At 37.8% G+C, this 12,745-nt stretch overlaps 1 protein-coding gene across 14 annotated transcripts in view; it reads left to right on the top strand.

The window, feature by feature from the left end:
- Positions 1–12,745, top strand: part of ELF1 (E74 like ETS transcription factor 1) — a 143,409-nt gene that overhangs the window by 42,261 nt on the left and 88,403 nt on the right. The window contains exon 1 of one of the 14 annotated variants that reach the window (XM_036298547.1): positions 12,298–12,378. The exons of the other annotated variants lie outside the window; for them this stretch is intronic. The gene's annotated coding sequence lies outside the window, so the exon portion shown is untranslated. Of the gene's footprint in view, positions 1–12,297; positions 12,379–12,745 lie in introns of those variants that run through there. 14 annotated transcript variants of the gene reach the window in all.

Genomic DNA, 12,745 nt, shown 5'->3' with positions numbered 1-12,745 from the left:
CTTTAACTTATGTGCAAGAGTTCTCTAGGGCAGTGTCATCACATTGAAGTATGTGAAGAGTTTACAAAGAGTATGAAGAAAATAGGTAGTTTATGATGATTCAGAGTTTTTCCATTATCTTTCCTAGGAACAAAATGCCTACTATTGATGACTTTTTACCCATTCAGCATTTTACTGTGTTCTAGTACCCTGGGGAGAGGAGTAAAACCCTTCAGAACCCTAAATAAATGAGTAGTTGATACATTTCATATTAAGTTGAATATCTACACTAATAAAAGAGAAACATGGTAATTGGCGTACGACTGCTACCCTTCCCATTGGCTAATCAGGGAAATATGCAAATTAACTGTCAGCCAAGATGGCGGCCGGCAGCCAGGCAGCTTGAAACTAACATGAGGCTTGCTTGCTTCAGTGAGGGGGAAACCAACATTCCCCGCCTGCCGCTGCAGGCCTCTGAGCCTGCAGTTTCAAACATTGTAACAAATGTAGACGCTACAGCTGGCTGGGATCTCAGAGCTGGAGTTGATACAGAGTTTCGAGAACTGAAACAAACCAGATACCTGCTTTCAGGAACGGAGGCCTAAGAGCTGGAGCCTCAGAGCTAAAGCTGGCCCAGAATAAAAAAAAAAAAAAAAAAAAAAAAAAAAAGGAGCAGTTGGGAGCTTCAGTCCCAGCCTGAAAACAGCCCTCAGCCCCTCACCCAGACTGACCAGGCACCCCAGTGGGGACCCCCACCCTGAAGGGTGTGTGACCAGCTGCAAACAGCCATCATCCCCTCATCCAGGCTGGCCAGGCACCCCAGTGGGGACCCCCACCCTGATCCAGGACACCCTTCAGGGCAAACCAGCCAGCCCCACCCGTGCACCAGGCCTCTATTCTATATAGTAAAAGGGTAATATGCCTCCCAGCACTGGGATCAGCGGAGCTGAGAGGCCTCCCGGCACCAGGATCAGTGTGAGGGGGCAGCACCCAAACCCCCTGATTGCCCTGCGGCTGTGTGTGTGACGGGGCAGGGCCACAACCTCCTTATCAGCCCTGCTCTGTTTGTGACAGGTGAAGGCGCCCCAACCCCCTGATCGGCCCTGCTCTGTGGGTGATAGAGGGCGGCGCCCCAACCCCCTGATCCGCCCTGCTCTGTGTGTGACAGGGGGCGGTGTGCCAACTCCCCTATCGACCCTACCCTGTGAGTGACAGGGGGTAGCTCCTCAACCCCCTGATGGGCCCTGCTCTGTGAGTGACAGGGGGGAGCTCCCCAACCCCCTGATGGGCCCTCCTCTGTGCGTGACAGGAGGTGGCACCACAACCTCCCCATCGACTCTGCCTTGAGTGTGACAGGGGGCGGTGCCCCAACCCCCCAATCGGCCCTGCTCTGAGCCCGACCAGGGGCTGCACCTAGGGATTGGGCCTGCCCTCTGCCACCCGGGAGCAGGCCTAAGCCAGCAGGTTGTTATCTCCCAAGGGGTCCCAGGTTGTGAGAGGGCACAGGCCGGGCTGAGGGACCCCCCACTCCCCCCCGAGTGCACAAATTTTTTTGCACTGGGCCTCTAGTATATATCTATATCTATATATCTATATCTATCTATCTATATATATATATATATATAGATAGATAGATATAGATATATAGATGTAGATATAGATATACACACACACACACACACACACACACATATATATATCTCCCACGTTCAAAGGCTGTTAAATCGCGTTGTTTACCCATATCTTCAGAAAAAAATTACTTCTACTGTCGAGGTAAACAACCTGCTTCCCTATTTATAATTGTCTGGCCCTCTAAAAACTTCAGCACGAAATTATAGCTAATTTGCCTACAAACGTCAGGTGGTCATAATAATCTGGCCCCTCAGTGTATTTGACTACTAAACAGTTGAGTGTCATTTCGTAACTATGATTCAATTACTTCAAACATAATTTGAATAAAAAATTTTAAAAATAAAATAGATACATATAGTCCAAATAATGTACATAAAATAATAGTCTTATTGATACATATATAGTAAAGGTGGACAGACAGGGGCAACATCATTTTTAGAATATGGGAGCGATAAAATGAGACTGTAGAGGGATACATAGGAGGCTTTAACTATATATGACTTTTTTTCCCCTTAAGAATCTGAGACAAAATATGGTAAAATATTAATGTAAAGCTGGGTGATGGGTATGAGAATGTATTCTCTTTCTCTTCAGTTGAAGTATTTCATAATAAATTTTGCTTAGAAATAAAATAATTGTTGTTTCACATAATAAATAACTGAGAAATGTTTAATTTGATGAAATTGATTTGAAAAATGGTAAATAAACTCTGTATCAGTAAAAAATGTTAACTGCCTATTTCAGTGAATGTGATTAATTAGATTCAGAACTAAGTTACGTAAAATCGTGTGTCTGTCCCATATAACTAACAAGATGGCTCTTAGGCATCCTTCTGATGGGTAACGTCCAGTTGAGATCCATTAACAAGTTGGAGCTATAGTTTGCTAGAAATAATTTAGTCTTTAGAATCATCCCACATTCAAATATTTAAAAACACATTTTAGAACAAAAAATTTATGAAACAATATATTGTCACTGATAAACTTTAAGTAGCTAATTCCCCAAATTAGACTTTTGCATCTAACCGAATTTATTGACATAATCAGTGTTTCATCTTGTTTTCCTTAAGATTCTTACTATAACCAAAGCAATTTCTTCCTGAATTTAAAAAAAAAAATTGTTTCTAAATATGTTATTGGTTAACAGTATAAAATATCTTTTTGTGCTAAAAACATTATAGTGAGATCAAAGTGAAAAGCATTTTTAAAATCATAGCTTAACATTTCTGATTCCAACTGAAAGTTTATTTTTTCTTTTAAAGTCTTTATTGTTTAAATATTACATATAGTATTACATATGTCTCCCTTTCCCCCCATTGACCTCTCCCTGGTCATGCCCACTCCCCAGTACATGCCCTCACTCCCCTAGTGTCTGTATCCATTGGTTATGCTTATATGCATGCACACAAGTCCTTTGGTTGCTCTCTTACCCCTTCCCCCGCCCCCCCACACATACACACCCTCCCCTGCCTCCCCTCTGAAGTTTGATGGTCTGTTCAATGCTTCTCTATCTCTGGATCTATTTTGTTTTCAGTTTATATTGTTCATTATATTCCACAAATGAGTGAGATCATGTGATATTTATCTTTCTCTAACTGGCTTATTTCACTTAGCATAATGCTCTCCATGTCCAACCATGTGGTTGCGAATGGTAAGAGTTCTTTCTTTTTTATAGCAGCATAGTATTCCATTGTGTAGATGTACCACAGTTTTTTAATCCATTCGTCTGCTGATGGGTACTTAGGCTGTTTCCAAATCTTAGCTATTGTAAATTGTGCTGCTATGAACGTAGGGGTGCATGTCCTTTCTGATTGGTGTTTCTGATTTCTTGGATATATTCCTAGAAGTGGGATTACTGGGTCAAATGGGAGTTCCATTTTTAATTTTTTGAGGAAACTGCCTACTGTCTTCCATAGTGGCTGCACCAGTCTGCATTCCCACCAGCAGTGCAAGAGGATTTCTTTTTCTCCACATCCTTGGCAGCACTTGTCGTTTGTTGATGATAGCCATTCTGACAGGGGTGAGATGGTACCTGATTGTTGTTTTGATTTGCATCTCTCAGATGATTAGTGACTTTGAGCATGTTTTCATATGTCTCTTGGCCTTCCGTATTTTCTCTTCCAAAAAGTGTCTGTTTAGGTCCTTTGCTCATTTTGTGATTGGATTGTTTATCTTCCTTTTGTTAAGTTGTATGAGCTCCCTGTAAATTTTGGAGATTGGACCCTTATGGGATATAACATTGGCAAATATGTTCTCCCATGCCTTCCTGAACTTTTAAGGGTGTTAAAAATTTTTTTGTTATAAATTTGATGTGGAATCTTTTAAAAAATATATTTTTATTGATATCAGAGAGGGAGGAAGGAAGGGGGAGAGAGAGAAACATCAATAATGTGAGGGAATCATTGATTGGCTGTCTCCTGCACACCCCACACTGGGAATGGAGCCTGCAACACATCATAGTAATACTATGTGCCCTGACCAGGAATCAAACCATGACCTCTTGGCTCAAAGGTCAATGCTCAACCACTGAACCATGCCATTTGAGCTTGATGTGGAATCTTTATGTAAGGTTTCAAAAATTTAATAATGTAATTGTGAAAATTGTTATAAGAAGTGAAATCATGGATCTTAATCCAGATTTTTGCTTTCGTAATCATTTCTTGCCTCTCTTTTTTGAAATACTTCCCGCAATGTATGTATAACTAGTGACAGAGATAAAGAAGTACAAATGAAAGTAGAAGTCATAGGATTTTATAGTTGAATTCTTTTTTTAAAAAAATATATTTTATTGATTTTTTACACAGAGGAAGGGAGAGGGATATAGAGTTAGAAACATCGATGAGAGAGAAACATCGATTAGCTGCCTCCTGCACACCCCCCACTGGGGATGTGCCCGCAACCAAGGTACATGCCCTTGACCGGAATCGAACCTAGGACCCTTCAGTCCTCAGGCCGACGCTCTATCCACTGAGCCAAACCGGTCAGGGCTATAGTTGAATTCTTGTAAGTCAGTATAGTCTGGGGGTTTCCTATATTTCTTATCATATTTTTATTGATTCATCTAGCAATTATTTATTGTCTGCTAGACATTATTAGTGAAGCTGAAGAATATAGCAGTAAACAAAATATAGAAACTTTACTCATAAATTACATATACGTACTGTAATAATTCACTTCTATTTTTAAATATATCTAATGTACATAAATATTGGGAAAAATGACAGATAGTGGTCTTCCAAGTGCTCTGTGTGATCGACTGAGATGAAGAAAGCATAATAGAATTTATTTTTAATAGCTTTATTTTACCAAGGAAAAAAATGTAACCCAGAGAATTTTCAATATTCTATTCTTCTGAGAGAGGATCCCTTAAAGGGTATTCTATATAATAAAAGCCTAATATGCTAAGTGTCCAGTCGTCTGTTCACCCAATCAAAGCATAATATGCTAATGATATGTTAAGGCTGCTCAACCACTCACTGTGATGTACACTGACCACCAGGGGGCAGATGCTCCGACCGGTAGGTTAGCTTGCTGCTGGGGTCCGGCTGATTGGGACTGAGTGAGACTGGCCAGACATGCCCTGGAGCCCTCCTGTGGTCGCTCCCTGGCTGGCCAACCTCTTGCATCCCTTCCCAGTTCTGATTGTGCACCAGTGGGGTCCCTTGGCCTGGCCTGCACCCTCTCGCAATCTGGGACCCCCTGGGGGATATCGGAGAGCCAGTTTCAGCTCGATCCCAAGGGCCAGGCCAAAGGACTCCATTGATGCACGAGTTTGTGCACCAGGCCTCTAGTTTAATAAATAATAGCCTATACTTGTAAAGAATTTTTATATTTAGAAATATAACCCATGGACATTTTAGAATTTTTAGACATTTTAAAAAATCACATTTTTTAAATATCACACCAGTCTTATCAGAAGTCTTTTAAATATTGGAAAGCTGACAAGCTCAAAGTAGTGGACACAAGTTTTCCAAAATTCTGCTTTTTAGTTAAAAGCTTACATTTTATCATTGGTCAGAGATACTGTTAATTGTTATTCTTGAATTGGTAGGTGCATTGTATTTTTGAGAAAATATCTGCCAAATATGCAATTCTCAATCAGTAGTTGTTTTTTTTTTCCCAAGTAAAAATTGTATTCCATGAAAAAAGCAGCTAATTTAGCTCACAATTCTTGGGATATATTCCTAGAAGCGGGATTAACAATAATAGTATTAGTGCTTTCCCTCAAGACAATGATTCTGTTTTAGTATTTGACAGAAATACTTTATGTATACTGTACTTTCCATTTTATAAGAATATTAAAAGGTGTACTTAATGGTTGAGATTTAACAAAAAAAAAAAGTGAAACTACCTTTTTAAAAAATGTGATCACCTAGTGGTAATACAATGACTAGTGTGGTTTGGTGACACAGTTTCAATTCATACAAAGGCAAAAAAGCCTTTGCTTCTGCACCATTAGTGGAAATATCAACATGGTAAAAAAAAAAAAAAGGCAAATAATACCTTAGTATTACTATGAAAATAGTTTTAAACTCATAAATTCCCTGAAAGAGTTTCTGGAGCCTCTGTGGGTCCAAGGATCACATTGTGAGAGGATTACAATGTTACACTATAATAGTGCAATATTGGAAATAATCCAAATGTCCAAAAATAGGAATTGGTTAAATAAATGATGGTACTTACACACAATTATGTCATAGAATATAATTTTATTAAAGTTTATGTTACATGTAAGCTATTATACAGTATTTTTCTATTATTGGTGCCTATCTAATGAGAAAAGTAACATTTCTCAAAGAAAGTGAAAGTGCCATTTTGAGCCTCAGTATTTCCATATAGTTGGTGACTTTGTGTTTAAGAAATGGGAAATTAGCAGGCGGAAGAAGGCAGTTACTCGCCTCTTCCAGTCTATGGGCTTTCTGTGCAATAACTTTGAAGTTTAATTATCACAGTAAAAGGAATTGGCTTTGGTTTCAATAATTTTTATGTGCTTTGTAGTAATATGGCATCTCTAAAGTGAACTATCTTTTGCAGAAAGTCAGAAAATTTTTTTGTGAGAGGCATCATTGAACATAGGGTGCTTTGTGCATGCTATTTACATTTTTTTCAATTTCAATTACAGTTGACATATTAGTTTCAAGTGTACAACATAGTGACTAGACATTTTTATATCTTATAAAATGATCACCCTGATAAGTTTAGTATCCATCTGACACCATATATAGTTATTACAATGTTATTGATTATATTTCCTATGTATACTTTGCATCCCTGTGACTGTTTTTATAACTGGCAATTGCACATCTTAATCCCTTTCCTCTTTTCACCCGTGCCCCCAAACTCCCTCCCATCTGACAACCATTAAAATGTTCTGCATTATCTATGAGTTTTTCCCCATTTTGTTGTTCATTTATTTTAGAATCCACACATAAGTGAAATTATATAGTATTTGTCTTTTTCTGACTTATTTCACTTAGCATAATATCCTGTAGGTCAATCCATGTTGTTTGCAGATGGCAAGATTTCATTCCTTTTTATGTCTGAGTAATATTCCATTGTATAACATATGTACCATCTCTTCATTATCCGTTCACCTATTGATGGACACTTAAGTTGCTTTCATATCTTGGCTATTGTAAATAATGCTGAAATGAACATATGGATGCATATGTCTTTTCGAATTAGTATTTTAGAATTCTTAGAATAAATACCCAAAAGTGAAATTGGTGGGTCCTTCTTTGTCTCTTGTAATACCTTTCTTTTAAAGTCTATTCTGTCTGATATAAGTATTGGTACCCCAGCTTTCTTTTTTTTCATTTCATTTGCATTAAATATCTTTTTTTTCGTCCCTTTACTTTTAGTCTGTGTGTCTTTAGATCAGAAGTGAATCTCTTTAAGCAGTATACAAGTCTTGTTTTATCCATTCAGCCACCCTAAGTCTTTTGATTGGGACATTTTAATTCATTTACATGTAATTATTTATAGGTATATAGTTATTGCCATTTTATTCATATTTTTGGTCATTACTTTTCTCCTTCTTAGAGAGATCCCTTTAACATTTCTTGTAATATTGGTTTGATGGTGATGAATTCCTTTATCCCTTAGCTTTTTCTTGTCTGGGAAGCTCTTTTTTGTCCTCCAGTTCTAAATAATAGTTTTGTTGGGTAGAGTAATCTTGGTTGTAGGTCCTTGCTTTTCATCACTTTGAATATTTCTTGCCAATCCCTTTGGCCTCAAAGTTTCTGTTGAGAAATCAGTGACAGTCTTATGGTAGCTCCCTTGTAGTTAACTGGTTTTCTCTTGCTGCTTTTAAGACTCTCTCTTTGTCTTTAACCTTTAGCATTTTAATTATGATGTGCCTTGGTGTGTACTTCTTTAGGTTCATCTTGTTGGGACTCTCTGCACTTCCTGCACCTGTAGGTCTATTTCCTTCACTAGGTTAGGGAAGTTTTCAGTCATTATTTCTTCAAATAGACTTTCAACTTTTTGTTCTCTCTCTTCTTCTTCTTGTACCCCTATGATGTAAGTGTTGATGTGCTTGATGTGGTCCTAGAGGCTCCTTAAACTATCCTCTTTTTTCATTTGGCTCTTCTAATTGGGTGTTTCCACTATCTCATCTTCCAAATTGCTGATTCAGTCCTCTGCTTCATCTAATCTATTGATTTCCTCTAATCAAATCTTCATTTCAGTTATTGTATTCTTCATTTCTGACTGATTCTTTTTTTAATGTTTCCTATCTCTATTTTTGCTTTCTATAATTTTGTAAAAGTAATCATTGAGTATAAATCTACTCTTCCCCTAAGTTTATTGAGCATCCTTATAACCAGTGTTTCTAACTCTGCACCTGATAGATTGCTTGTCTCTATTTTGTTTAGTTCTCTATTTAGAGTTTTGTTTTGTTTCATTTGGGTCATGTTTCTTTCTTTTTTTGGGGAGGGGGTTATGTTTCTTTATCTTCTCATTTTGGCTGTCTCCCTGTGTTCGTTTCTATATATTAGGTAGAGCTGCTATGTCTCCTGGTCTTGGTAGAGTGACCTTGTGTAGTGGGTGTCCTGTGGAGACCAGTGGCACAATCTCCTTTGGCATCTCATCTGGGTGCTCCAGGTGTGTCCCTTTGTGGGTTGTGTGTGCCCTCTAGTTATAGTTGAGCTTTGATTGCTGTTGGCACTTTAGTGAGAGGGATTGACCTTAACGCTGAGTGACTATAGTGGAGGAGCTATTGGGCAGATCTGACTCCATGGATCAGGAGTTGCTTTAGCAGGGCCTGCCAAGTCTGATCTCTGGTGCCTGCCAAGTCTAACCTTTTATTGTGTTGTTTGTTTAGGTGGTTGGGTGGTGCGCTCTGGTGTGGTCTGAAGCTGGCCACTAGGTATGTTGGTTCTCAGACCTCTTGAGCAGCTCTGGTATAGGCCAAGGTCAGCTGCTACTTGTGCCCAGCCTGGACCACCTTATGTGATCTATAACTGATTTGAAAAAGGTTGTTGCTTGTGCTGGTCTTAAGAGATGCCTGGGAAAGGCTAATTTGCAAATGGAGGCAGGCTGCCACTAATGCTTGGTGCTGTGAGCTAAGAGGTACAAGATATGCTCAGGCTAGTCACCACTTGTTTGGGGTTTGTGAACCTTTAAGAGATTTTAGGAAAGTTCACAACAGGAGCCAGGGCTGCCCATTTGTATGGAGAAGTTGCTGGAAGTGGCTTGTGTAGACCCGCAAGTTGGGTGGGGCCAGGTCTCAGGGAATCACCAGGGTAGGGCTAATGGTATAAGCCAGGTTGTAGAGACTGTGATTTGGCACTTGCCTGAGCCAGCTGGGTGGTGGAAGGGCTCAACAAAGTAACAATGGCATCTGCCAGCACCTCTTTTGGTGAGAAAGTTTGCACCAGACAATTCAGTTCCTCCTCATATATCCCTGATGCTTTTCCAGCTGCTGCCCCAGTGCTGGAGCTCAGAACAGGTGAGTCCATTTGGAGGTACATCTGTTGAGGGCCCTTTAAGAGGAATGCCTGGGACTCCAGTGGCCCTCAGTCTCACTCAGCCATAATCCCAGCTAGTTTTAAGTCAGAAGTATGGGGGCTTCTCTTTCATGCACTGGAAACCTGGGCTATGCATCCTGGTTTGGGGCTGGGACCCTTTACTCCTCATGGGGGACCTCCACATCTGAGATATTTTTCCCAATTTTTAACCCCTACCTGTGGGTGTGGGATAAGCTCTCCCATTGTCTCCACCTCTCCTACCAGTCTCCACGTGGCTTCTTCTGTATAACCTTAGTTATAGTAGTTCTGTTTAACTAGACTTCAGGTGGTTCTCATGGATGGTTGTTCCGTAGTTTAGTTAGAATTTTGTTGGAGTGGGAGAAGGTAAGCACAGTGTTTATCTACTTTGCCATCTTGACTGGAAGTCTGCTTTGTGCATCTTCGATATTTCTCTTTTTAGAAGCCTAATAATCATGACTTATCTTTAGTAATAATATTTTTCTAATCACTAAGTTCTAGAGAATGTTCAATGTTTACTTCCTTTCCAAAATAACCTTTGTATTTATTCAAAAATTTACATCTTAAAGAAACGTGTTCAAGTATGCTGGAAGAATATATACAGTATGATACTATTTATATAAAGTTTAAAATATACCATGCAAAAACACACACTTATGTATTAAAGCATAAAGAAAAATAATATAAAGATTTTAGATTTCAATTAGAATAATTAATTGTAACTACTGTTATGTGTGTTTTAGTTTGAGAGGCAGTTTGAAACAATTTGTATTTAGAAACAGAAGATTTGTTGTGTAAATCATTTTATTCAAAATGTTTTATGTGAACTTTCTTAGCTGAACGTTATATTTGATCTTTAGATCTATGGATCAGAGACAAATTTGTGTATTGTTAGAGGATAATTTACAACCTGTTAATTTTGGGAATACACTGTAAGGAAGATGTAGTACTTATCTCCCCTTGATAGAATACATTAATCGCACACCATTGTTAGCGTATTGGATTGTTGAGACGGTGTTGGACACAGGTTCAATGTAACTGTTCTGAGACTTCTCACCCTGTAGGGTAATTTGACTATCGGAACCAGAGGCAGTGGGAAGGAAACTACTGTGTAAGGAAAATGGCTACTTTCCTCAGGATTCAGGAACACTTATTCCTAGAGATTTGGGACAGTTAAGGTAATAAATATGAGCAGAAAGAAGTACTCTAAAGATATGCTATGAAGGTTCTAGTAATAGTAATAACTTTTACGCTCTTAAAAAGAATGAATTAGATCCTTCCATTGAAAATTACTAGGTAAAAATGAAATTCTTTTCCAAGCTATTCATTTAAGAAACGTTACTTATTTTAGGAGCATGTTGCCATGCTTAAAGATGATTATTAGGTGCATATTAAGTTCTGTTTAGAAAAGAGATGTCCCAGGAAGCTCAACATAGGCTTAGGTGCAATAAAATATTGATTCATTTTTGGATATTGATTAAGAGAGGAATTGCACTAAACCTGGTGAAATTATAATTGTTACAACTTACAGCTTAGGTAAGAATTGACCAGTATGGATGGAGAATGTGGTTGCATTGTTCTCAACTTTTATAGAATATGAGGTATAAGTGATGAGTTGAGGTGATTTCTTAAAAATTATTAGTTTGGGAGGCAGCTAGCATAATGAAAAATGAGCACCTCTGTTTTAGTTGTAATTAATTGGAAATTTTCTTAAAATGCCTTAATAGTGGAATTCATTTATTAAAAAAATTTAAATTAAAAAATTTTAAATTTTTTATTGAAGAATAATAGATATAGAACATTATATTAGTTTCAGGTGTACAACCTAATGATTTGATATTTGTATACACTGGAAATGATTATCACAATAAGTCTAGTTACCATCTGTCACCATAGAAAGCTACAAAACTTTTTTCTTGTGATGAGCATTTTTAAGATTTACTCTCAGCAACATTTAAATATTCACTACAATATTATTGACTATAGTCACCATGTTATATATTACCCATGACTTATTCACCTTTTGAATATAGACTTTTATTTGATTGTGTGTAGTTGAAAGTTGAACATAAATGAATAAATGATGTGAGTCAAGTTTGGGATACACACGGAAGTGGGCAAAGGAGTAGAGATATAGTTTGTTTGGGGGATACAAATTATCATCAGAAGAGTGCTGACAAGCCCTGGTAAAAATGACCAAAGATCAAAGAGGCAAGCTATCTGTTCTGCTTTGTTTTGAGTCAGTTGCTTAAAGGCTTTTTGGGGGGTGGGTAGGTGGGGGTGGTACTTATCTTTTTTGAGAGGTAAGAGCAGGGGTTGGGAAGTGGTCAGGTGTTACTTATCTAACCAGTTGGGTGAACTAGTTTGAGGGATTATTCTATTATTCAGACATTAGATTTTTTTTTTTTAGTCCATCTTTATGATTTTCAAGTCTTAATTTGTAAGGTACTTACTATTAAGGACACTTTTTCATTAAACTGGAGTCTTTGTGTACCTTATGAACTTGGATCCCAACTTTAAAATACCTTTTTTATTTGTTGTTTTCATAAACACTCTTCACCATTTGTATGTTATGTTTCTGACACCATATGTTGACACATTTTCATATAACCTATTGGACTATTTATAAAACAAGACATAAAGATGTAGCAGAGAAGGCAGGAAATACTTGACATTTGTATACCGTATCTTGTTCTCTGCTTCCTGTCAGTTAAACCACGATGAAAGGAACAGAGACACAGATGTACATTTGCTGCTTTAATTTCTCATTAGTGAGACCAGTTAAGTATAAAGCTTGTTTCATTAAACTTTTGTCACTTGTTAATTCTGGGTGTGTTGTAGGCTTATTTTGTATTCTATGGAATGTATAGATTACAATTAGATGTATTATATATAGAAAATATAACTTTTGCATAATTCAGAATGTGTTTACTTTTGTGAAACTTTTATAGGCTGTAAAAGATTGGCTGTTTGTATATGGTATATGTTCAATTGAAATGGTAAGCTAATATTTTGATCTTGAAATTTTAGTATTCTAAGCATTTATTTTTGTATTTAGGTGTATCAAGATTCTTTAATACTTTTAAAGCATATTATGGTACAACTTTAAGGTAATGAAAGGAAGTCATAGGGGTTGACTTAGACAAT

The sequence above is a fragment of the Myotis myotis genome, unplaced genomic scaffold (assembly GCF_014108235.1).
Source record: "Myotis myotis isolate mMyoMyo1 unplaced genomic scaffold, mMyoMyo1.p scaffold_m19_p_3, whole genome shotgun sequence".
NCBI lineage: Eukaryota > Metazoa > Chordata > Mammalia > Chiroptera > Vespertilionidae > Myotis > Myotis myotis.
Note: the sequence above shows the minus strand (reverse complement) of the source record. Positions and strands in the feature narration are given on the sequence as shown.